The sequence below is a fragment of the Lolium rigidum genome, unplaced genomic scaffold, assembly GCF_022539505.1.
Source record: "Lolium rigidum isolate FL_2022 unplaced genomic scaffold, APGP_CSIRO_Lrig_0.1 contig_52022_1, whole genome shotgun sequence".
NCBI classification, from domain to species: Eukaryota; Viridiplantae; Streptophyta; class Magnoliopsida; order Poales; family Poaceae; genus Lolium; species Lolium rigidum.
In genome coordinates, this window is record NW_025900850.1 from 7,399 (window position 1) to 31,809 (window position 24,411).

General features: G+C 44.4%; 2 long non-coding RNA genes across 2 annotated transcripts; both read left to right on the forward strand.

The window, feature by feature from the left end:
• Positions 1-13,303: 13,303 nt before the first annotated feature.
• On the forward strand, positions 13,304-13,788 carry LOC124681676. Its single transcript, XR_006995990.1, has 3 exons — positions 13,304-13,352; positions 13,434-13,510; positions 13,739-13,788. It is a non-coding gene; the product is annotated as an uncharacterized LOC124681676 (long non-coding RNA).
• Positions 13,789-21,467: 7,679 nt separating this feature from the next.
• On the forward strand, positions 21,468-21,950 carry LOC124681677. Its single transcript, XR_006995991.1, has 3 exons — positions 21,468-21,516; positions 21,598-21,674; positions 21,903-21,950. It is a non-coding gene; the product is annotated as an uncharacterized LOC124681677 (long non-coding RNA).
• Positions 21,951-24,411: the final 2,461 nt, after the last annotated feature.

The following is a 24,411-nucleotide window of genomic DNA, read 5'->3' on the forward strand; positions in this document are numbered from 1 at the left end:
GCGGTCTATGTACTTTGTCGTAATGCCCAATTAAATCTCACTATACTTATCATGACATGTATGTGCATTGTTATGCCCTCTCTATTTGTCAATTGCCCGACTGTAATTTGTTCACCCAACATGCTTTTATCTTATGGGAGAGACACCTCTAGTGAACTGTGGACCCCGGTCCATTCTTTAATACTGAAATACAAATCTGCTGCAATACTGTTATCACCAGATTTTGGCTAAATCAGGAGGTGGGCCGCGATCAAGATGGGCTTGGGAGATTACATATGGAAGAACTATGAAGCGGCCTCGCACGGAGAATTTGGGCTAGTTAGCCCGTGTATCTTAATATAATAGATTGTGTATCGGTTTAGAAGTTAGATTTTATCTCGTGCACGGTTTAGTGCACGCCCACATTAGAAAGTCCCCTGGACTATAAATATGTACCTAGGGTTTATGGAATAAACAACAACTCACGTTCAACCCCAAAACAAACCAATCTCGGCGCATCGCCAACTCCTTCGTCTCGAGGGTTTCTATCGGGTAAGCGACATGTCGCCTAGATCGCATCTTGCGATCTAGGCAAAGCACAAGCCCCACGTTGTTCATGCGTTGCTCGTACCGAAGCGCTTTTGATGGCGAGCAACGTAGTTATCATTAGATGTGTTAGGGTTAGCATTGTTCTTCGTTTAAGCATGCTTACGTAGTGCAACCCTTGCATATCTAGCCGCCCTCACGCCTATCTCAGGTGTGGGGGCGGCACCCCGCTTGATCATTATTTAGTAGATCTGATCCGTTACGATTGCTCCTTGTTCTACAAGGATTAGTTTAATATCTGCAATAGTTTGGCCTTACAATGGGGGGGAGGATCCAGTGGCACGTAGGGTGGCGTTCGCAAGTCCTAAACGGGATGTTCCTAGAATCAACTTCATGTTGGTTTTCTGGCCTTGTTTAGGATCGGCTTACGAGCACCGTGCGTGGCCGCAAGGCCCAACCTCGGAGTAGGATGATCCGGTTATGCGGTGAAAACCCTAAATCGTCGTAGATCTCATTAGCTTCATCTTGATCAAGCAGGACCGCCAAGTATTCGTGCACCCCGCACGGATCATGGGTGGATCGGCTCTTTGAGCCGATTCACAGGATAACCTGAGAGCCGATCGAGGCTCGTATTTAATGTTTACATGTATGCCCTGCAGAAACTAAGCGAGGCACTCTCATCACCTTCCCCGACCAGTGTATAGGTCAGGTGGCACGCCCTTGCACTTCGCAACGCCGCGTGTGACCGAAGAGCATTGCGGGCCGTCGCTCGGAGGGGTCTCAGCCAGCCGCAGCTCTAGGCTCCCCCGGCTCTACAGTGTTGACAAGGCCGCTGCCCGCCGGTGGGTTTTGGCAGTCAACACATTCTGGCACGCCCGGTGGGACACTCGTCTACATCAACCACATCGCCATCTACATCTGAGATGGCGGACGGCACGCCAGTCACATGTGACGAGATCAAAGCCATCCTCGAAGCCGCACTCTTCGGCTCTTCCCACCGAACCCACTCCCATGGCGTCAGGGGGAGGGGTTCCACACCCGAAGGCGCACTTGATGGGAGAGATCTCTCCACCCCGTCGGAGGAGCACACCAGGTCTTTGAAGCATGGGGGTCTGCCCAAGGAGCTCGGAAGGAAACATGACGGGATCAAGGCAACCCTTGGAACCGAACTCATCGGCTCCGCCGAGAAGACCCGGCCGCACGACATCAGGCTCGGTAGAAACCCACGTCCAGGCCCCGGTGTCGACACGGTGGATCTCAACCACCCCATAGATCAACCAAAGTTTTCCTTTGGTGTCAATGTGGCAGGATCTGCAAGCCGCCATGTCAAAGAGGAAACAGAAAGCAGCCACTCCCGTGGCAGGGATGAAAAGGGAGCCGATCCGCGCGACCAACCCCGAGGTGAGGACAGGCGGTACCTGGCAAGGGAGGGAATAAGAAGCATGCGGTATCAACGCCCACACTCCAAGCACCCTCTCAGCAAATACGAGCAACACCACGACCGACGTCGGTGCTACGACGCCGACGATGAAAGGAATTTCCGGTCGATGCCGAGGTCGGAAGGTACCGCCAACATGGTAGAAGCAACAACGGATACGGCTCGTCGCGCCGAAGGGAGGCCAAGGGGGCAGAGTGACATGGATAAGCACCGGGACTGCCCGTTCTTCAAACATTGCTGGGACTCGTGGATGAGCCGATTGCCAACAATCGAGGACCGCCCGAATGCAAACAAAGGAAGAAGGGTGCCGCTAACGTGTCTGTGTTCAGCCGGCTAGGGCCTTTCCCGCATCGGGACAAGCGTGCCGAGTCCCCTCAGATGGAAGATCTCGAGGAGCTAGAGGACGGTAGTGAAGAATACAAATATCATCAGCCCCAGATGGTGCCCTGATGGGCTCAGCCGTTCCCATAAGCAAAGAGTCCAGCGTCTGCGTGAGTTGGAAGAAACCGAAAGATTATACCTGCGCACGCTAAGGAAGGCACGGCCCGATCCGGCCGCCAAAATTCTGCGAACCCCGGACGAGGAAGGTCAGCCACAAAGAAAAGAGTGGCGCCCGAACAGAGAAAAGCCGATGATGAAACATCGGCCGGCACAAATATGGTGTTTATCCTCCCGTCGGAGTTCGGTGCTCCAGTGCTTAGATGAGACATCCGTGGCACAACTTGGATCTGCGGCCCACGGCCGGTTATCTTTGAGAAGCCACGAGACAGGAGCTACAGGCATCCGAAGGCCCCGTACTTACGAGGGTATATCGATGGGAGGCTCGTAAACAGGATGCTCGGTGGACACCGGAGCGGCGGTTAACATCATGCCGTACTCTATGCTACGTCGGCCGGGACGCTCGAGTTCGGATCTAATCAAAACCAACGTAACGTTGAGCGACTTCAACGGCCAAGCGTCCGAGGCACAAGGAGTTCGAATGTGGATCTGACCGTAGGAAGAAAAACCATCCCTACGGCGTTCTTTATCGTCGATAGCACGAGCAGTTATGCTGTGTTGCTTGGAAGAGATTGGATCCACGCCAACTGCTGTATTCCCTCCACGATGCACCAATGCATAATACAGTGGGATGGTGATGAGGTAGAGGTCGTCCAAGCCGACGACTCGGCCGAAGTTTCAACGGCTGGCATGAACGCATGGGAAGCAGCAGGCCAAGAACCCCTCTCAGGCATCAAATTGGACGACTGCGAGCGCATCGATGTGACAAAGGGAAGGGTTAAGCTGGTTTTATCCACTGGCCTGACCATATAGTTGAAGCCAAGCGATGTGCAAGTTGTCGAGGCTGATCCTTGTGATCGGCCCCAAGGGTCTATGAAGGAGCAGTACAAAACCTTCACTGAGCAAACAGCGTGGAGGCCGATTCCAGTAATCGGCCGCGAATATCCTCACCATCCATACTGCCTGGGTTCAACACATTCACGGTCCGTCAGAGCCGATGTCATCAAATCTCTTGACAGAATCGGCTCGGGGGGGCGCCCAAGTGGATAAAACACGAGGGTATGCAGTAGAAGAGCCTCATCCTTTGATGGTGGATATTGGAGTATGGGGGCCGATACACAAGTCGGCCGAAAAAATTCGAAAATTTTCAGGAATAGCCGATGCACAGACATCGACTTAAGAGCAGAGGGCTAGTTCCCTCCAAGAATCTGGAGGGCGTCAGAAATGCGAAGACGTTCTCACCGGAAGTTGCTTCAGCCTGCCGAAGATGATGAGCCGATTTGATCAGCAAGGCGCAAGGTTTGGACTGAAAAAAGCTCGGGGAGGGCGGCTCGCCCTGAAATTCCCTCACTCTAAAGAGCCGATTCGTTCTGAATCGGTTGATACGGCGTTGCGAGTTGGAAACCAAGGATGATTGACGTGATCAGCTCGCTGCTATTCTCACCTTGAAGGCCCGGGGGGCAGCTCACCTTGAAGGTCTCTGCTCCGGGGAGCCGATTTCGTTGGGATCGGCTGAACTCTGCACCACAAGACACCTGAAGAATGGTGCTTATGTTGCAAAATCATCATAGCCTGCTGGATCGGCTGTATGGACCCTCAACGGAAGGGAGGTGATCGGCTGGTGGCCCTGCGGGATAGCTCTCTTGGACAAGGTTGAGCCCGCCCCGAAATCTCAATGGTGATGATCCGTCCTTTATCCTCGCCTTGGCTGGGGCTCGGGGGGCAGCTCGCCCTCGAGGTTTAACCAACTCTGTCGAAGTGGGCCCACTCTTCGTGACGGCTCGTTCGAAAGACAGTGATTGTTGTAGAAGGAAGCTGCCGGAGCTGAACGAGCAGATTTCGGAGAGGATAATGAAAAGGACGAAATTTAGTGTGGGAGACCGATGCGATGCCATCGGCTTGTTAGGCATTGTCCAGTTTGGCAATCGGCAGAATCAGAAGGGAAGACAATCGGCTAAATTATCATAAAGGGAATCGGCAAAATCGAGTTGGGGAATTTCTTCATTGATAAGCCAGATTTCTTACAGAGAAGAGCTGATTGCTCTCAAAAGGAAAGACCAGGGGGATACATTGCCCCGTCTGCTCACTGCTAGCCCTATGCTAAGACCCTATCTAGGGGCCGCTGCTGCCCTCGTCGTCGTCGCCGTCATCGCCACTGCCGGCGCTGCTCCCTGCCGGCTCGTCATCACTGCTCCAGCGGCCGCCGATAGGACCCTCGTCGTCTTCATCCTCTTCGTCAGCGTCGTCGTCACTGTCGACGTCGCCCGAAGTTCCCGGCCGAGGTGGCGGCGTTTGGCCGGCGGCTCGTCGGAGGAGCTGTCTTCATCCTCCTCCTCCTCTCCCTCTTCCTTCACCTCCTCGGAGGTGGTGAAGTCCGCCCAGGAGAGGCGGTCGTCTTCGCTCTCCACCACCGCTTCCTCGTCAGCAAGGAAGCGGAGGTCGCTCTCCCCGTCGGTTTGGGATTTGTCATCCTCGGACCAGACGGAGGAGTCATGGTCCTCTTTGTCCCACTTTGTCGGGGCGAGGATGTCGTACGCCGCTTGCGTACCCCACGAGGGCGTCGACTCTCGGATGGGAGAGGACACGTGGGAAGGATCCGACGAAGAAGAAGAGGAAGAGGAAGAGGACATGGTTGCAGGGGAGGGTTTTTGGAGTGCTACTGCGGAAGGGGTAAAGAAGAGAACTGTTCGTTGCGGCTAAATAAAAGGAGGTGGGGGATTTTAATTTCCGAGCAGTTCTCGAGGACATGGTGCCAAAACTGTCAAATCGTGCAGAGAAGTTGGGAAGGCAAGTCGTCATGATGAGGCGTGCTGCGACAGTTCCGCTCTGCCGTGACACGACCCCTCTGAGGAAAAACGAGTGGTTTTGAAATTATCATTACCAAAACCAGGGGGCATGTGTTATCACCAGATTTTGGCTAAATCAGGAGGTGGGCCGCGATCAAGATGGGCTTGGGAGATTACATATGGAAGAACTATGAAGCGGCCTCGCACGGAGAATTTGGGCTAGTTAGCCCGTGTATCTTAATATAATAGATTGTGTATCGGTTTAGAAGTTAGATTTTATCTCGTGCACGGTTTAGTGCACGCCCACATTAGAAAGTCCCCGGACTATAAATATGTACCTAGGGTTTATGGAATAAACAACAACTCACGTTCAACCCCAAAACAAACCAATCTCGGCGCATCGCCAACTCCTTCGTCTCGAGGGTTTCTATCAGGTAAGCGACATGCTGCCTAGATCGCATCTTGCGATCTAGGCAGCACAAGCCCCACGTTGTTCATGCGTTGCTCGTACCGAAGCGCTTTTGATGGCGAGCAACGTAGTTATCATTAGATGTGTTAGGGTTAGCATTGTTCTTCGTTTAAGCATGCTTACGTAGTGCAACCCTTGCATATCTAGCCGCCCTCACGCCTATCTCAGGTGTGGGGGCGGCACCCCGCTTGATCATTATTTAGTAGATCTGATCCGTTACGATTGCTCCTTGTTCTACAAGGATTAGTTTAATATCCGCAATAGTTTGGCCTTACAATGGGGGGAGGATCCAGTGGCACGTAGGGTGGCGTTCGCAAGTCCTAAACGGGATGTTCCTAGAATCAACTTCATGTTGGTTTTCCGGCCTTGTTTAGGATCGGCTTACGAGCACCGTGCGTGGCCGCAAGGCCCAACTCTGGAGTAGGATGATCCGGTTATGCGGTGAAAACCCTAAATCGTCAGTAGATCTCATTAGCTTCATCTTGATCAAGCAGGACCGCCAAGTATTCGTGCACCCCGCACGGATCATGGGTGGATCGGCTCTTTGAGCCGATTCACGTGATAACCCGAGAGCCGATCGAGGCTCGTATTTAATGTTTACATGTATGCCCTCGCAGAAACTAAGCGAGGCACTCTCATCACCTTCCCGACCGGGTATAGGTCAGGTGGCACGCCCTGCACTTCGCAACGCCGCGTGTGACCGGAAGAGCATTGCGGGCCGTCGCTCGGAGGGGTCTCAGCCAGCCGCAGCTCTAGGCTCCCCCCGGCTCTACAGTGTTGACAAGGCCGCTGCCCGCCGGTGGGTTTTGGCAGTCAACACATTCTTGTTTCTACTGTTTTCTCTGCAAACAATCATCTTCCACACAATACGGTTAACCCTCTGTTACAGCAAGCCGGTGAGATTGACAACCTCACTGTTTCGTTGGGGCAAAGTACTTTGGATTGTGTTGTGCAGGTTCCACGTTGGCACCGGAATCCCTGGTGTTGCGCCGCACTACATCCCGCCGCCATCAACCTTCAACGTGCTTCTTGGCTCCTCCTGGTTCGATAAACCTTGGTTTCTTTCTGAGGGAAAACTTGCTGCTGTGCGCATCATACCTTCCTCTTGGGGTTCGACAACGAACGTGTGAAATACACGCCATCAAGCTCTTTTTCCGGCGCCGTTGCCGGGAGATCAAGACACGCTGCAAGGGGAGTCTCCACTTCTCAATCTCTTTACTTTGTTTTTGTCTTGCTTTATTTTATTTACTACTTTGTTTGCTGCATTATATCAAAACACAAAAAAATTAGTTGCTAGCTTTACTTTATTTACTGTCTTGCACTCTATATCAAAAACACAAAAAAAAAATTAGTTACTTGCATTTGCTTTACTTAATTCATCATGTTTCCTTTTAATTTTACCACAAAAAACATACCGGTAGGACAAGGGTCTATAATTGGGAGGAACAATATAGAAGAATTTTTCACCCATGTTAGTACCGTTGAAGATTTTGAAGATAGACACTTGGTAGAACTTGCTCCTACTTATGAAATTGCTGCTGCTGCTTTAGTTCGCATGTTGGAAACTAAATTTGTTAATCTCAATCCTATAATCCAACACATGTTTCTTACACTTGGTGATTTGGAAGAGGGGGAAAAGAAAGATTTTGTTTTAGAAACCCTTCTTAGAGAATTTGGTGGTCTAGCAAGAGAGGCTAGAAAGGTCTTCGCTAAATTTAATATGCTTGGTTCTCATACTAATTTTGTTGGTCTCCTTGAAAAAATGGACATGGATAGGATAAGGTACACTAATAATGCTAATGATGGTGGGGAGATCAAAGCACCAATACCATGTAAACTCCTAGCTATGAATGATGCACTAGAAAATAACTATGCTTGGCTTATTCCTGAAAATTTGTTCGATGAGAGTAGCAAGCCCAAGACTAATGAAAAGGGAGACGCTGAAACTTATGTATCCAATATACTATGCATGGTTGAGAAAACTCCAAACCCCGCTGTAGACGCACCACCATTTGATAACACTTGAGTTACACTTTCTGCGCCTAGCTGAAAGGCGTTAAAGAAAAGCGCTTATGGGAGACAACCCATGTTTTTACTACAGTATTTTTGTTTTATATTTGTGTCTTGGAAGTTGTTTACTATTGTAGCAACCTCTCCTTATCTTAGTTTTGAGTTTTGTTGTGCCAAGTAAAGTCTTTGATAGTAAAGTAAGTACTAGATTTGGATTACTGCGCAGTTCCAGATTTCTTTGCTGTCACGAATCTGGGTCTACCTCCCTGTAGGTAGCTCAGAAAATTAAGCCAATTTACGTGCATGATCCTCAGATATGTACGCAACTTTCATTCAATTTGAGCATTTTCATTTGAGCAAGTCTGGTGGCCTAATAAAATCCATCTTTACGGACTGTTCTGTTTTGACAGATTCTGCCTTTTTATTTCGCATTGCCTCTTTTGCTATGTTGGATGAATTTCTTTGATCCATTAATGTCCAGTAGCTTTATGCAATGTCCAGAAGTGTTAAGAATGATTGTGTCACCTCTGAACATGTGAATTTTTATTGTGCACTAACCCTCTAATGAGTTGTTTCGAGTTTGGTGTGGAGGAAGTTTTCAAGGATCAAGAGAGGAGTATGATGCAATATGATCAAGGAGAGTGAAAGCTCTAAGCTTGGGGATGCCCCGGTGGTTCACCCCTGCATATTCTAAGAAGACTCAAGCGTCTAAGCTTGGGGATGCCCAAGGCATCCCCTTCTTCATCGACAACATTATCAGGTTCCTCCCCTGAAATTATATTTTTATTCCGTCACATCTTATGCACTTTGCTTGGAGCGTCGGTTTGTTTTTGTTTTTGTTTTGTTTGAATAAAATGGATCCTAGCATTCACTTTATGGGAGAGAGACACGCTCCGCTGTAGCATATGGACAAATATGTCCTTAGGCTCTACTCATAGTATTCATGGCGAAGTTTCTTCTTCGTTAAATTGTTATATTGTTGGAATTGGAAAATGCTACATGTAGTAACTCTAAAATGTCTTGGATAATTTGATACTTGGCAATTGTTGTGCTCATGTTTAAGCTCTTGCATCATATACTTTGCACCCATTAATGAAGAAATACTTAGAGCTTGTTAATTTGGTTTGCATATTTGGTTTCTCTAGAGTCTAGATAATATCTAGTATTGAGTTTTGAACAACAAGGAAGACGGTGTAGAGTCTTATAATGTTTACAATATATCTTTTATGTGAGTTTTGCTGCATCGTTCATCCTTGTGTTTGTTTCAAATAACCTTGCTAGCCTAAACCTTGTATCGAGAGGGAATACTTCTCATGCATCCAAAATACTTGAGCCAACCACTATGCCATTTGTGTCCACCATATCTACCTACTACATGGTATTTATCCGCCATTCCAAAGTAAATAGCTTGAGTGCTACCTTTAAAATTCCATCATTCACCTTTGCAATATATAGCTCATGGGACAAATAGCTTAAAAACTATTGTGGTATTGAATATGTACTTATGCACTTTATCTCTTATTAAGTTGCTTGTTGTGCGATAACCATGCTTCCGGGGACGCCATCAACTATTCTTTGTTGAATATCATGTGAGTTGCTATGCATGTCCGTCTTGTCCGAAGTAAGAGAGATCTACCACCTTTATGGTTGGAGCATGCATATTGTTAGAGAAGAACATTGGGCCGCTAACTAAAGCCATGATTCATGGTGGAAGTTTCAGTTTTGGACATACATCCTCAATCTCATATGAGAATAATAATTGTTGCCACATGCTTATGCATTAAAGAGGAGTCCATTATCTCGTTGTCCATGTTGTCCCGGTATGGATGTCTAAGTTGAGAATAATCAAAAGCGAGAAATCCAAAATGCGAGCTTTCTCCTTAGACCTTTGTACAGGCGGCATGGAGGTACCCCATTGTGACACTTGGTTAAAACATGTGCATTGCAAAGATCCGGTAGTCCAAGCTAATTAGGACAAGGTGCGGGCACTATTAGTATACTATGCATGAGGCTTGCAACTTGTAAGATATAATTTACATAACTCATATGCTTTATTACTACCGTTGACAAAATTGTTTCATGTTTTCAAAATAAAAGCTCTAGCACAAATATAGCAATCGATGCTTTCCTCTTTGAAGGACCATCCTTTTACTTTTATGTTGAGTCAGTTCACCTATCTCTCTCCACCTCAAGAAGCAAACACTTGTGTGAACTGTGCATTGATTCCTACATACTTGCATATTGCACTTGTTATATTACTCTATGTTGACAATTATCCATGAGATATACTTGTTACAAGTTGAAAGCAACCGCTGAAACTTAATCTTCCTTTGTGTTGCTTCAATACCTTTACTTTGATTTATTGCTTTATGAGTTAACTCTTATGCAAGACTTATTGATGCTTGTCTTGAAGTACTATTCATGAAAAGTCTTTGCTTTATGATTCACTTGTTTACTCATGTCATTACCATTGTTTTGATCGCTGCATCCACTACATATGTTTACAAATAGTATGATCAAGGTTATGATGGCATGTCACTTCAGAAATTATCTTTGTTATCGTTTTACTCGCTCGGGACGAGCAGAACTAAGCTTGGGGATGCTTGATACGTCTCCGACGTATCGATAATTTCTTATGTTCTATGCCATATTATTGATGATACCTACATGTTTTATGCACACTTTATGTCATATTCGTGCATTTTCCGGAACCAACCTATTAACAAGATGCCAAAGTGCCGCTTGTCGTTTTCTGCTGTTTTTGGTTTCAGAAATCCTAGTAACGAAATATTCTCGGAATTGGACGAAACAAAGACCCAGGGGCCTATTTTGCCACGAACCTTCCAGAAGACCGAAGAGCATACAAAGTGGGGCCACGAGGTGGCCAAACCACAAGGCGGCGCGGCCAAGGAGGGGCCCGCGCCGCCCTGTGGTGTGGGCCCCTCGTCAGCCCTCCGACTCTGCCCTTCCGCCTACTTAAAGCCTCCGTCGCGAAACCCCTGAGGCGAAAAACCACGATACGGAAAACCTTCCAGAGACGCCGCCGCCAATCCCATCTCGGGGGATTCTGGAGATCTCCTCCGGCACCCTGCCGGAGAGGGGATTCATCTCCCGGAGGACTCTACACCGCCATGGTCGCCTCCGGAGTGATGAGTGAGTAGTTCACCCCTGGACTATGGGTCCATAGCGTAGCTAGATGGTTGTCTTCTCCTCATTGTGCTTCATTGTTGGATCTTGTGAGCTGCCTAACATGATCAAGATCATCTATCCGTAATACTCTATGTTGTGTTTGTCGGGATCCGATGGATAGAGAATACCATGTTATGTTAATTATCAAGTTATTGCATATGTGTTGTTTATGATCTTGCATGCTCTCCGTTATTAGTAGAGGCTCTGGCCAAGTTGATGCTAGTGTAACACCCCAACTTTTGCAACCTTGATTAATTGTCCATATTTCAAAAATTAGGGGGAACAAAAACTTTTTCTATAGACTAATTTAGATGAGTTGCCTTGATTTGTTTGTTGTGATGAATTGCTTTGATCTGCCACTAGATATATTGTCTTGATTTCTTGTTGAGTTCTGTGTTGAGTACCTCAAAGAACAACACCTCTAGTGGTCGGACATACAACTCACCTAATAAAACACATGTGTGACTTAGGTAAAATTGTTTTCCTTTTTACTACATCAAACTCTTCTCCGATGGCAACATGAGTGTGCCATCTTGATATTCCTATTTGTGTTAGTCCAGCTCAAACCATCCTTGAATCCAAAATTTGGGATCATCTACCCTCATCACATCCTTCTCTTATACCCACTCATCATAGGTTGATTCTGAAGCCAAGTCAACAATCTGTTTTGGCAAGCTTATAAGTTCCAGACTTTGGCAGTTGATATCTAAGCCACCACCACTGTTATTGTTGACCTCAATGCATGGATCTCATCTATGCAACATCCTCTTCAACCTCCACGTCTTGCATGTCTCAGTCAATCCTTGCAGCTCATATATTCAACTTGATCTTGTACCCTATCCAATGTTTTACCTCAAGATCACTTCCTTCACTTTTACCTCTTGTTTTTATTCAAGTTTAATCTTCACAAAACCAAGATTGGGAATGATGGGTACATTTTGAGGCCACCATCTACCCTTGAGAACACTCCTCCCTAAATTAGTTTTCTTTCTCAAAAACCCTATTGTTTTTCCTTCTCTAGTTTTGATCACAAAACTACTTCTAGTTTTATAAAATCTTTTCAGGATATTTCTTCAAAGAAAACAAAGAACTGAAATGGGTTTTGTTTTTCATCCCATTTCTACCAAGTACTGATTTCTAAAACATTATTTTCTATTTTGTTTTCCATTTTACAAAAGGCTTGTTTATGGTACCTATACCATTTCTTGTCTTCCTCTTGCTTATTTTACATTTGAGAAAAACTCTACTTCACTTGAGAAAGTAAGTAGAACATTTTGACCTCCTATGTTCCAACTAGTTTCTCTCAACATTTTCAAATTCCATTCCACTTGAGTTCATTCCCAATTGAGGTGTTTCAAATCCCTTTCAAATAAATTCTTTTTTTCAAATGACAATCCTTGCACATCTTATGCACATCACTGATTTACCACATTGTATCCCCTCATCCTCCAATTCTTGATCAAATGGATGATCATTTGATACTTTCAAATGGACTCCCTTCAACTGAACCCTAGACTCGGGGAGTATTTCAAACCACTCCCAATTGACCTCTTTTTTTTAGAACAACTTATTTTTCCTCATACCTATCTCACTCCCCCATTCTTTTCCATCAACACCTTGACCTCTTGAATTGATTTTATGCCACCATATTCACCATTGGTGTTGTATCTGTACTTCCATCACTACCCCTCTAAACCTTGGATCTATCTCTTTCCATCATTTGTTTGCCACAAACAAAGTGATAACAAATTTTCCTTTTAATGCATATCACTCTCACTCTCCATTTCTATCTCTATGTCTCAACCTCCATCAACATTACCTCCTCAACATCATGCACATGGATGATGTGCATCTCTCTCTCATTGTTCATTTTTGTTTGGCAAGAATGGAGCCGGCCAATTTGTGTTTGCATTCAAAATTCGGCCAGCACTATCTCCCCTTTTCCTTCTTATACAAGCCATGCCTCCCACCTACCCCAATCCATAAATGGGCAGCCTCCCAACCAACTCAATCAATGAGGAGGCTACCTCCCAACCAACTCAATCAATGAGGAGGCAGCCAACCCACCCCTCTCCCTCTATATAAAGGGGCTTGGCAGCCCACTCCCTCCTCACTTGCTCTCATTTCCCACTCTCCACTCCTCTCCACTCCTCTCCTTTGCCTCATTTCTTTTCACTCCCTACTATTTCCTCCACTCCCTCACACTCTCCTCCTCCACTTCCCCACGAAAATGGTGCTCCCCTTGCTCCCATGGCCGGCCATAGCCATGGCAAGCCACCAAGATGAAGCTCTCCCCCTCCCTCAAGCTCATCCTCACCATGAGAGCCTCCCTCTCCTTCTTCTCCCTAACCTTAGATGGTTTAATCTCCTCTTCTTCTCCCTCCATTGCTAAGATTGGATCTTGATGCAGGTGCATGTTGGTCCAAGCATGGAGAAGGTTGAGCTATCCTCAGATCTGAAGTTCTTGAGCAAAGTTCGTCCAAAACCTTGCAGTAATTTCTGTTTCTTGCTGTTTCAGATTCTGGTACGATCTTGTAAAATCCGCCAAATCTCGTGTGCAGATCCAAATCGAGTGGTTCAAAGTTCTGCAGATAGGTACTGAAAATATCTACAACTTGGCGTTGGTCTCATCCTCAAATTCGTTACGGATTTTGCATGATAAATAAAGTTCTGCAAACATGCAGAATCATTGTTTGTTAGATTTCTTCCGTTTTACAAAACCTTTTTGAGCAAACTCAATTTTGGGTGAAAGCCCTCTCCAGTACCTTCATTTTGGCGTTGGGTTCACTTCAAATGACCTAATGGAATTGAAATGGTTCACAGATCAAGATCTGGTCAGATCTGACTTTGTCGAATTAAATCAGGAGCTTGGAGACGAATTTTTGAATGAAACCAACTGGGTAAGAACCACCTATTCAATACCTTTCAGATGCAGCAGACCTCATATTTTTATGATTTGTGTATGATTTTTGATGAATTAAACTTGTTCTGTATGTTCTGCAGACATGGCTGTTAGCTTTTAATTCATCAAAAATCCATTTTTGAACCTAATTGAGTGATTCCACTTCTGTAGGATTACTGAATGTTTTCTTAATCATCTCAAACAAGTTTCAAACCTTTATCTGTTCTGCAACTCCATAGTTAAAGCAAATGGTGAAAACATGCAGTAAACTTGTAAATCCATTTGTGAGAGTTTCAGAAATAATTTGAACCCAAATCCAATTGTGTGTGAATCTCTGTTTAAATATCTTTCAAATGCCAGTGGCCTCATATTTTTAGGATTTTTCTACGATTTATGGCTTACAGATCTTGTTTTCTGTACAGTCAGATTCAAAGAAATTCCTAAAATTGTAGGTTTAATATTTTTGGGTGATTCCAATTGGGTTAGTCTTGTATTAGTACTGGCTATATAGGAAAAATAGTATTAGTCTCTGTTCATACATATTTGTTACTGTTAGTAATGTTTATGTGTGACATGCATTGTTGAAGCAAAACTTTTCGGTTTATTTAAAAACCTTTGACCAACTCTTTTAGTTAGAGATGGGCAACCTTTGTTTTATGCTTGCAAAACAAAACCTCTGCAACCTAACATTAGCTCTTTTGTTTTGCTTAAGTTTTCAAATGATGTGGAATATGGTTTGCTTCCTATTTTGGATGTTGTGTTATGTGAGCAAACTAAGTTAGGAAAACTGTTTTCTACTTTTCCAAAAATGTTTGAAAATGTTTTGTGAATGTATTTGATGTCAAACTAATGCTCTTGTCCTCTTTATGATGTTATCTACCAGGGGATGTTTGGTTTATACCATGGTGATAACCGAGAGAGGCAATTGCTAAGTCGTGGCACTCTCATACCTTTACTAGGTAAATAGATTGGGTCTCCTTTAGTTGCTTTGTAGTACCTATAAGTCTTTTGTATGTTAGCCCTTAGTAAAGTGGTTAGCTATTGATTGTTGAATGTTGCATGCTTGTTATGTTTGGAGCAATGTGATTGATTGTGTTCCTTTTATATTTTCCGGCGATAGATGCGAACAATTCCGGAGAAGAAGAAGAAGAAGTGGAATTGGACAAGGATTCTATTATATGTTGTTGGAATTCTTATATTGATGGAGTTGAAGAAGTCCAGGGACAAATAAGCCAAGGCAAGCCATCTTTTGATCTCTGAATGTTGATGTCTCATATTGTGATGTCATTTGTTGATTATCATAGTCATCTTGATTCTATCGTGTGTGATTTCTACTATTTGTTGTCGATCTATGCTTGACTGCAAGCATCGGTACTCTCTAGTGGTATCTCTCCGACAAACGTCCTTGTGTTAATGGTGGTTGTCATGGTATCATGGACCTTGCGTATCTCTAACTGTGTGGTATGCCCACTATCTTGTATGCTCGACCTTGACATGTTCTGCACCTCTAGAGGTATGATGATTAGCATCACTCCCTCCCTTTGCTAGTATAGATGCTATCAAGTATCATTGAATCCATTGGTGTATTCTCATACTTGCGATCGAGTATGCTTGAACCCCTTGTTGGTGTATGCATGCTTGCCCGAGCATGTATGCCCCTGACCACCTATCTTACCATCTTCTTAGTGGTATGGTGATCAACATCGTGACCCTGTCGATATATTCCTACTTGTGTTGTCATCATACATGCTTATCCTAAGCAAGTATGATCCACTCCACTACCTCTATTATCATCTCCTCTATGAGCGTGATGACTCTCATCATCGTGCCATAGTGTACATACTTAGTTCAACTACATGAAACTTTAGGTTGGGAACCCCTCAAGGTTTACCTTGTTGTAAATGTTTATGAAAACCTTGGGTGAGGCAATCTTACCCAAGCGTATGGTTTATGAAAGGCAAAGGATCTTGACAAAGATGGTTGGAAAGAGGAAGGTGTGTGTGTGACTTGGGTTTTGAGAAAAACGACACATGGTTCTTTGTATTCGCCCGGAACAATTACACAGCGCAACCATAGCTACTCCAACGTGGGCACGGGGCTTAACTTGACGTTTGTTCTTCTTAGCATGAGGCACCGCACAACTATACAAGGGTACGGTTACCCCCGAGTCCGGGTTGTCGTGGTTGGGACAATAGTATAACGGGAGGCCTTCGGGGCTGACCCGTCCGGAAGACACTATGGGTCTCCTGGCTTGGCGGTGGAGCCACGCTCTAGAGGAGGTGAGCTGCCACGGTGCCGGGGAGGTACATACTCCATAGGGTAGGACCTCGTGTTAAGTCGAATGGGCGAAAGGTTATGTCCGGGTATCCGTCGTGGCATATGTCGTTATGCGGGGATGATGCCCACACGATAGGTATCCGGATAGTTGTGGTGAAAGTGTGCAAACTCTGCAGAGTCAAAACTATTCGAATAGCCGCGTCCGCGGTCATGGACGGTTGGGATGGCCGTTACAGAGCTGTGTCGAGTTTTGGTTTAGAAAATGATTTCCAAAGGAAATGTGTGTGTTGGATGTACCGGAAGGGTACGGAAAGATGTTGTGCCGACCATATGGAGATGGTCGAGGAAAATGAAACAAAATTGGGTGACCCTTCCTAGTGTTTCATGTAGAGGAACTCTGCTTTAACAAAGATATAGAGATGTCATAGGACTTTCTTAGTGTCCCCTTCAACTGTGATGTGGGATGCTATATCCACAAGAGAAACTGATTCTCTTTCACATGCTATATCCACAAGAGACATGCTATATCCACCAGAGAAACTATTCTTCCTCTCTTGTCTTCTTTAGTTAGAATTGTTATCACCTTCTTGATGGTTTGCGAGTACAATTCAAATGTACTCACGGCTTTGTCCCTGGCTATTTACTTGGCCAGACTTGAAGGAGTTCGACAGATGAAGAAGGAGTTGACGACGTCTATGCGGGCTAGGAACGTCTCCCCGGCCGGCTGCTCGTAGGGTTATGGCGGATGACTTGGGTACTGCGCTGCTGAAGTGATGATGCTACTCGATGTTTAGTTAGGCCCTTCGAGGCTATTATGTAAGTATTGGTCATGTGACCATGTTGTAATTTTCTTATTCCGCTTTGTAATGGATGGTGTAATTTGATATCGGTTCGGTTATGTGTTCACGGCGCACCGATCATGGGATCGTGAACTCGTATACATAACAGGGTATTTCGGACAGCTAGTCCGGGGTCCCCACGTAGCTGGTATCGAGCCATCCCGATCGTAGGAGACCTTAGTTAGCATGGACGTTAGTTAGGAAACAAGTACTTGGACAAAACTATTTACAAAACAAATTGTTTCTTTAGTCGGAAGTATAGCTTCTACTCCTCTTATTTATTCAAAGCTTCTAAAATTCTTGCCTCTCCGCTTTATAAAAAGGTTTGAAAATTCTTACTCTATTGTCTCAGCCAATTCAAACCTACATATTGGACGATGTCCCCAACTCAGACTGGAGACTCGAACTCGAAGATGGCTCAATCCCTCAGGAAGACTCATATATCTCCAACTGCAGCTATTGAAGATTGGATGCCGACGTAGCCGTGTGCTTGTTGGGATGATAACATCATGTCTTTGGTTGTCACCAAAGTCTGTCAAGGAGCTGACCTTCTTCCTCCGTGGACTTGCACTTTTTGCAGTCATCTGGGATCAAGTCCTCGGTTCTTGACTAGTAATTTTTAGGCCAGCTACAAGAAGTTGACGATTTCGGGAGTACCTCAACAACTACCTCTTCGAAGACCTCACGTCCCCGGGATGTTGAGCAAGAAGACTACGCAGTTTTCTCCTCCGCCTCAACATAGAAGACCGAACACCAGGCCTGCTTCGCAACCAACGGCCCCGAAAATCCATGTTGGAGTCCATAAGAGCAAAATGAAGACGGCAACATATGTGACCAGCCCCCAAACCAATAGGATGGATAGGACAAACTCAATCGCTTTGATTGAGCTACCCCCACGCATTAGGCATTCCATGGGTACTTAGGTTACCATGCCTGGTTTGATGATTGCTTGTAGTTCCCTTGTGTGCTGCCTTGAGTGTCTTTTGTTTGTTTGTTGTGTGTATAATTGTCTTGGCTTTTCGGTCTGAAAAACACCCTTAGTGTGATAAACTAGCTTAGAAAGCCTCCCAAAGATGTTTTCACCCTCACCTACCTCGCCGATGTTTTGCTAACTGCTAGTTAGTTGGATAAGTTAACGAAAAGCTCTAACTCTACCCCCGTTAGCAGTTGTTTTTCAAACATCAGGAAAACTAACCCAAACCCCCATCTACGCTAACTTCCTTCAATATCAGCTGGAGCATCTCGACTACGCCAAGAAAGAAGAAGCCCTACCTTCAAGAATGACTGCACCTCTGCGAGGAGACATACTAATTTGGACTAACCTTGGAGCATAATCGCGCTAACCTCGAGGATATCTTCTTAAAACTATCCTCTGACACACCGTCTAACAAGCTTAGAGAACAATAGCGTCAAAGCCAAGCTACATCACATGGTTCGTCTGGTCCTCATCAAGTGAAGGCTCCTGAAGATACCTCAAGACTCAAGACTTTAGGCGTAGTTTACCCGCTAACTTCTTAGTTGCTACTGAAGTCAGCACCGACCCTCAAGCTGAAGATTGTCTTCGACGACCCCTGTTGCTGCTTCATATGGGTACCAACCAGGCGTTTCATCAACTTATTAACTCACGGCGCATCCCCTATGGTTTAGTTAACACCGTGAGTGCCTCTTGAAGTTGCGGTCTGCACGTCGCCCCTGAAGATTCTTCAACTGAGTACGGAAGATCGATGACTCCTTCAGAAGCCCCCGACAGGACCGCAAGGCAGAAGCTCTAAGATTTTCCGAAAGCCCGATGAAAAATCTTAAGGGTGGAAGTCTTCCACTAAAAGTTGGAGCTAACCCTAACATTTTAAACCTTTCTAACACATCGTTGGAAATGTGGGATGCACTAACCCCTCTTGAAGCCGTGGACTACTCAACGCCCGCCGAAGATGTTCAACTCCAAAGATCAATGGCTTCTCCAAAAAGCGCCCGACAAGACCCGTGGCCGAAGCTTACGGCTTTTAACGCCCCTCCCCGATGAACAATTTTAAGGATGGAAGACTTCGTCTTCCACTAAATTTAAGCTAACTCTAAAAAGTTTTCAACCCTGCTCAAGCACCATTGGGTGCACTAACTCTCCCACAATCATGAACCCCGCTAGGATCATTAAGAAGGTATAGATCCAACATCCGCACGGAGTCGTCGGCCTCTTCATGAAGCTCGCCATCGTCGGAAATCCATCATGTCTCTCACAAGCTGAAGTTGCGACCCTCTCCACACAAAGGCATGTCTACATAAAAATGGAGTCTAATTTTCGTTAAACTTTACAACCCCTCCAGTTCTACGCTCGGTAATCTCGGGACGAGATTATTTTAAGGGTGGAAGATCTGTAACACCCCAACTTTTGCAACCTTGATTAATTGTCCATATTTCAAAAATTAGGGGGAACAAAAACTTTTTCTATAGACTAATTTAGATGAGTTGCCTTGATTTGTTTGTTGTGATGAATTGCTTTGATCTGCCACTAGATATATTGTCTTGATTTCTTGTTGAGTTCTGTGTTGAGTACCTCAAAGAACAACACCTCTAGTGGTCAGACATACAACTCACCTAATAAAACACATGTGTGACTTAGGTAAAATTGTTTTCCTTTTTACTACATCAAACTCTTCTCCTGATGGCAACATGAGTGTGCCATCTTGATATTCCTATTTGTGTTAGTCCAGCTCAAACCATCCTTGAATCCAAAATTTGGGATCATCTACCCTCATCACATCCTTCTCTTATACCCACTCATCATAGGTTGATTCTGAAGCCAAGTCAACAATCTGTTTTGGCAAGCTTATAAGTTCCAGACTTTGGCAGTTGATATCTAAGCCACCACCACTGTTATTGTTGACCTCAATGCATGGATCTCATCTATGCAACATCCTCTTCAACCTCCACGTCTTGCATGTCTCAGTCAATCCTTGCAGCTCATATATTCAACTTGATCTTGTACCCTATCCAATGTTTTACCTCAAGATCACTTCCTTCACTTTTACCTCTTGTTTTTATTCAAGTTTAATCTTCACAAAACCAAGATTGGGAATGATGGGTACATTTTGAGGCCACCATCTACCCTTGAGAACACTCCTCCCTAAATTAGTTTTCTTTCTCAAAAACCCTATTGTTTTTCCTTCTCTAGTTTTGATCACAAAACTACTTCTAGTTTTATAAAATCTTTTCAGGATATTTCTTCAAAGAAAACAAAGAACTGAAATGGGTTTTGTTTTTCATCCCATTTCTACCAAGTACTGATTTCTAAAACATTATTTTCTATTTTGTTTTCCATTTTACAAAAGGCTTGTTTATGGTACCTATACCATTTCTTGTCTTCCTCTTGCTTATTTTACATTTGAGAAAAACTCTACTTCACTTGAGAAAGTAAGTAGAACATTTTGACCTCCTATGTTCCAACTAGTTTCTCTCAACATTTTCAAATTCCATTCCACTTGAGTTCATTCCCAATTGAGGTGTTTCAAATCCCTTTCAAATAAATTCTTTTTTTCAAATGACAATCCTTGCACATCTTATGCACATCACTGATTTACCACATTGTATCCCCTCATCCTCCAATTCTTGATCAAATGGATGATCATTTGATACTTTCAAATGGACTCCCTTCAACTGAACCCTAGACTCGGGGAGTATTTCAAACCACTCCCAATTGACCTCTTTTTTTTAGAACAACTTATTTTTCCTCATACCTATCTCACTCCCCCATTCTTTTCCATCAACACCTTGACCTCTTGAATTGATTTTATGCCACCATATTCACCATTGGTGTTGTATCTGTACTTCCATCACTACCCCTCTAAACCTTGGATCTATCTCTTTCCATCATTTGTTTGCCACAAACAAAGTGATAACAAATTTTCCTTTTAATGCATATCACTCTCACTCTCCATTTCTATCTCTATGTCTCAACCTCCATCAACATTACCTCCTCAACATCATGCACATGGATGATGTGCATCTCTCTCTCATTGTTCATTTTTGTTTGGCAAGAATGGAGCCGGCCAATTTGTGTTTGCATTCAAAATTCGGCCAGCACTATCTCCCCTTTTCCTTCTTATACAAGCCATGCCTCCCACCTACCCCAATCCATAAATGGGCAGCCTCCCAACCAACTCAATCAATGAGGAGGCTACCTCCCAACCAACTCAATCAATGAGGAGGCAGCCAACCCACCCCCTCTCCCTCTATATAAAGGGGCTTGGCAGCCCACTCCCTCCTCACTTGCTCTCATTTCCCACTCTCCACTCCTCTCCACTCCTCTCCTTTGCCTCATTTCTTTTCACTCCCTACTATTTCCTCCACTCCCTCACACTCTCCTCCTCCACTTCCCCACGAAAATGGTGCTCCCCTTGCTCCCATGGCCGGCCATAGCCATGGCAAGCCACCAAGATGAAACTCTCCCCCTCCCTCAAGCTCATCCTCACCATGAGAGCCTCCCTCTCCTTCTTCTCCCTAACCTTAGATGGTTTAATCTCCTCTTCTTCTCCCTCCATTGCTAAGATTGGATCTTGATGCAGGTGCATGTTGGTCCAAGCATGGAGAAGGTTGAGCTATCCTCAGATCTGAAGTTCTTGAGCAAAGTTCGTCCAAAACCTTGCAGAAATTTCTGTCTCTTGCTGTTTCAGATTCTGGTACGATCTTGTAAAATCCGCCAAATCTCGTGTGCAGATCCAAATCGAGTGGTTCAAAGTTCTGCAGATAGGTACTGAAAATATCTACAACTTGGCGTTGGTCTCATCCTCAAATTCGTTACGGATTTTGCATGATAAATAAAGTTCTGCAAACATGCAGAATCATTGTTTGTTAGATTTCTTCCGTTTTACAAAACCTTTTTGAGCAAACTCAATTTTGGGTGAAAGCCCTCTCCAGTACCTTCATTTTGGCGTTGGGTTCACTTCAAATGACCTAATGGAATTGAAATGGTTCACAGATCAAGATCTGGTCAGATCTGACTTTGTCGAATTAAACCAGGAGCTTGGAGACGAATTTTTGAATGAAACCAACTGGGTAAGAACCACCTATTCAATACCTTTCAGATGCAGCAGACCTCATATTTTTTTGATTTGTGTATGATTTTTGATGAATTAAACTTGTTCTGTATGTTCTGCAGACATGGCTGTTAGCTTTTAATTCATCAAAAATCCATTTTTGAACCTAATTGAGTGATTCCACTTCTGTAGGATTACTGAATGTTTTCTTAATCATCTCAAACAAGTTTCAAACCTTTATCTGTTCTGCAACTCCATAGTTAAAGCAAATGGTGAAAACATGCAGTAAACTTGTAAATCCATTTGTGAGAGTTTCAGAAATAATTTGAACCCAAATCCAATTGTGTGTGAATCTCTGTTTAAATATCTTTCAAATTCCAGTGGCCTCATATTTTTAGGATTTTTCTACGATTTATGGCTTACAGATCTTGTTTTCTGTACAGTCAGATTCAAAGAAATTCCTAAAATTGTAGGTTTAATATTTTTGGGTGATTCCAATTGGGTTAGTCTTGTATTAGTACTGGCTATATAGGAAAAATATTATTAGTCTCTGTTCATACATATTTGTTACTGTTAGTAATGTTTATGTGTGACATGCATTGTTGAAGCAAAACTTTTCGGTTTATTTAAAACCCTTGACCAACTCTTTTTAGTAAAGATGGGCAACCCTTGTTTTATGCTTGCAAAATAAAACCTCTGCAACCTAACATTAGCTCTTTTGTTTTGCTTAAGTTTTCAAATGATGTGGAATATGGTTTGCTTCCTATTTTGGATGTTGTGTTATGTGAGCAAACTAAGTTAGGAAAACTGTTTTCTACTTTTACAAAAATGTTAGAAAATGTTTTGTGAATGTATTTGATGTCAAACTAATGCTCTTGTCCTCTTTATGATGTTATCTACCAGGGGATGTTTGGTTTATACCATGGTGATAACCGAGAGAGGCAATTGCTAAGTCATGGCACTCTCATACCTTCACTAGGTAAATAGATTGGGTTCTCTTTTAGTTGCTTTGTAGTACCTATAAGTCTTTTGTATGTTAGCCCTTAGTAAAGTGGTTAGCTATTGATTGTTGAATGTTGCATGCTTGTTATGTTTGGAGCAATGTGATTGATTGTGTTCCTTTTATATTTTCCGGCGATAGATGCGAACAATTCCGGAGAAGAAGAAGAAGTGGATTGGACAAGGATTCTTTATATGTTGTTGGAATTCTTATATTGATGGAGTTGAAGAAGTCCAGGGACACATAAGCCAAGGCAAGCCATCTCTTGATCTCTGAATGTTGAATCACATATTGTGGTTACTTTGTTATTATTATTGTCTCTCGATCTATCTTGTGTGATTTCTACTTTTGTTGTTGGAGCATGCTTACCGTGAGCATCTTTACTCTCTTTGGCACCTCGCCGACAAACCCCTTTTGTGAATGGTGGTTGTCAACATCATGATCTTGGTGTACCCTCTAAATGTGATGGGTATGCCCACTTATCTTGTGTGTGTCGACCTCTTGACACCTTCTTGCACCCCTTAGAGGTATGATGATTAGCATCATTCCCTCTTGTTGATGCTATGCATACTTGCTCCCAAGTATGTTGAACCCATTGTTGATGTTACGCATACTTACTCTCAAGTATATTGAACCCCTTGTTGTTGTTATGCATGCTTACCCCGAGCATGTATGCCCCCTTGACCACCTATTTTACCATCTTCTTAGTGGTATGGTGATCAACATCGTGACCCTTTGTCGAATACTCCTACTTATGTTGTCCCCATGCGTGCTTATCCTAAGCATGTATGATCCCCTTGACACCTCAATTATCATCTCCTTAGAGGTATAACGGCTAGCATCATGCCATTGTTACATCTTAGCTCCTACATAAAACTTTAGGTTGGGAACCCCTCAAGGTTTACCTTGTTGTAAATGTTTATGAAAACCTTGGGTGAGTTAACCTTACCCAAGTGTATGGTTTATAAAGGCAAAAAGGATCTTGTCAAAGATGGTTGAGAAAAGGAATGTGTGTGTGTGAGTTGAGTTTTGAGAAAAACGACACATGGTTCTTTGTATTCGCCCGGAACAATTACACAGCGCAACCATAGCTACTCCAACGTGGGCACGGGGCTTAACTTGACGTTTGTTTTTCTTAGCATGAGGCACCGCACAACTATACAAGGGTACGGTTACCCCCGAGTCCGGGTTGTCATGGTTGGGACAATAGTATAACGGGAGGCCTTCGGGGCTGACCCGTCCGGAAGACACTATGGGTCTCCTGGCTTGGCGGTGGAGCCACGCTCTAGAGGAGGTGAGCTGCCACGGTGCCGGGGAGGTACATACTCCATAGGGTAGGACCTCGTGTTAAGTCGAATGGGCGAAAGGTTATGTCCGGGTATCCGTCGTGGCATATGTCGTTATGCGGGGATGATGCCCACACGATAGGTATCCGGATAGTTGTGGTGAAT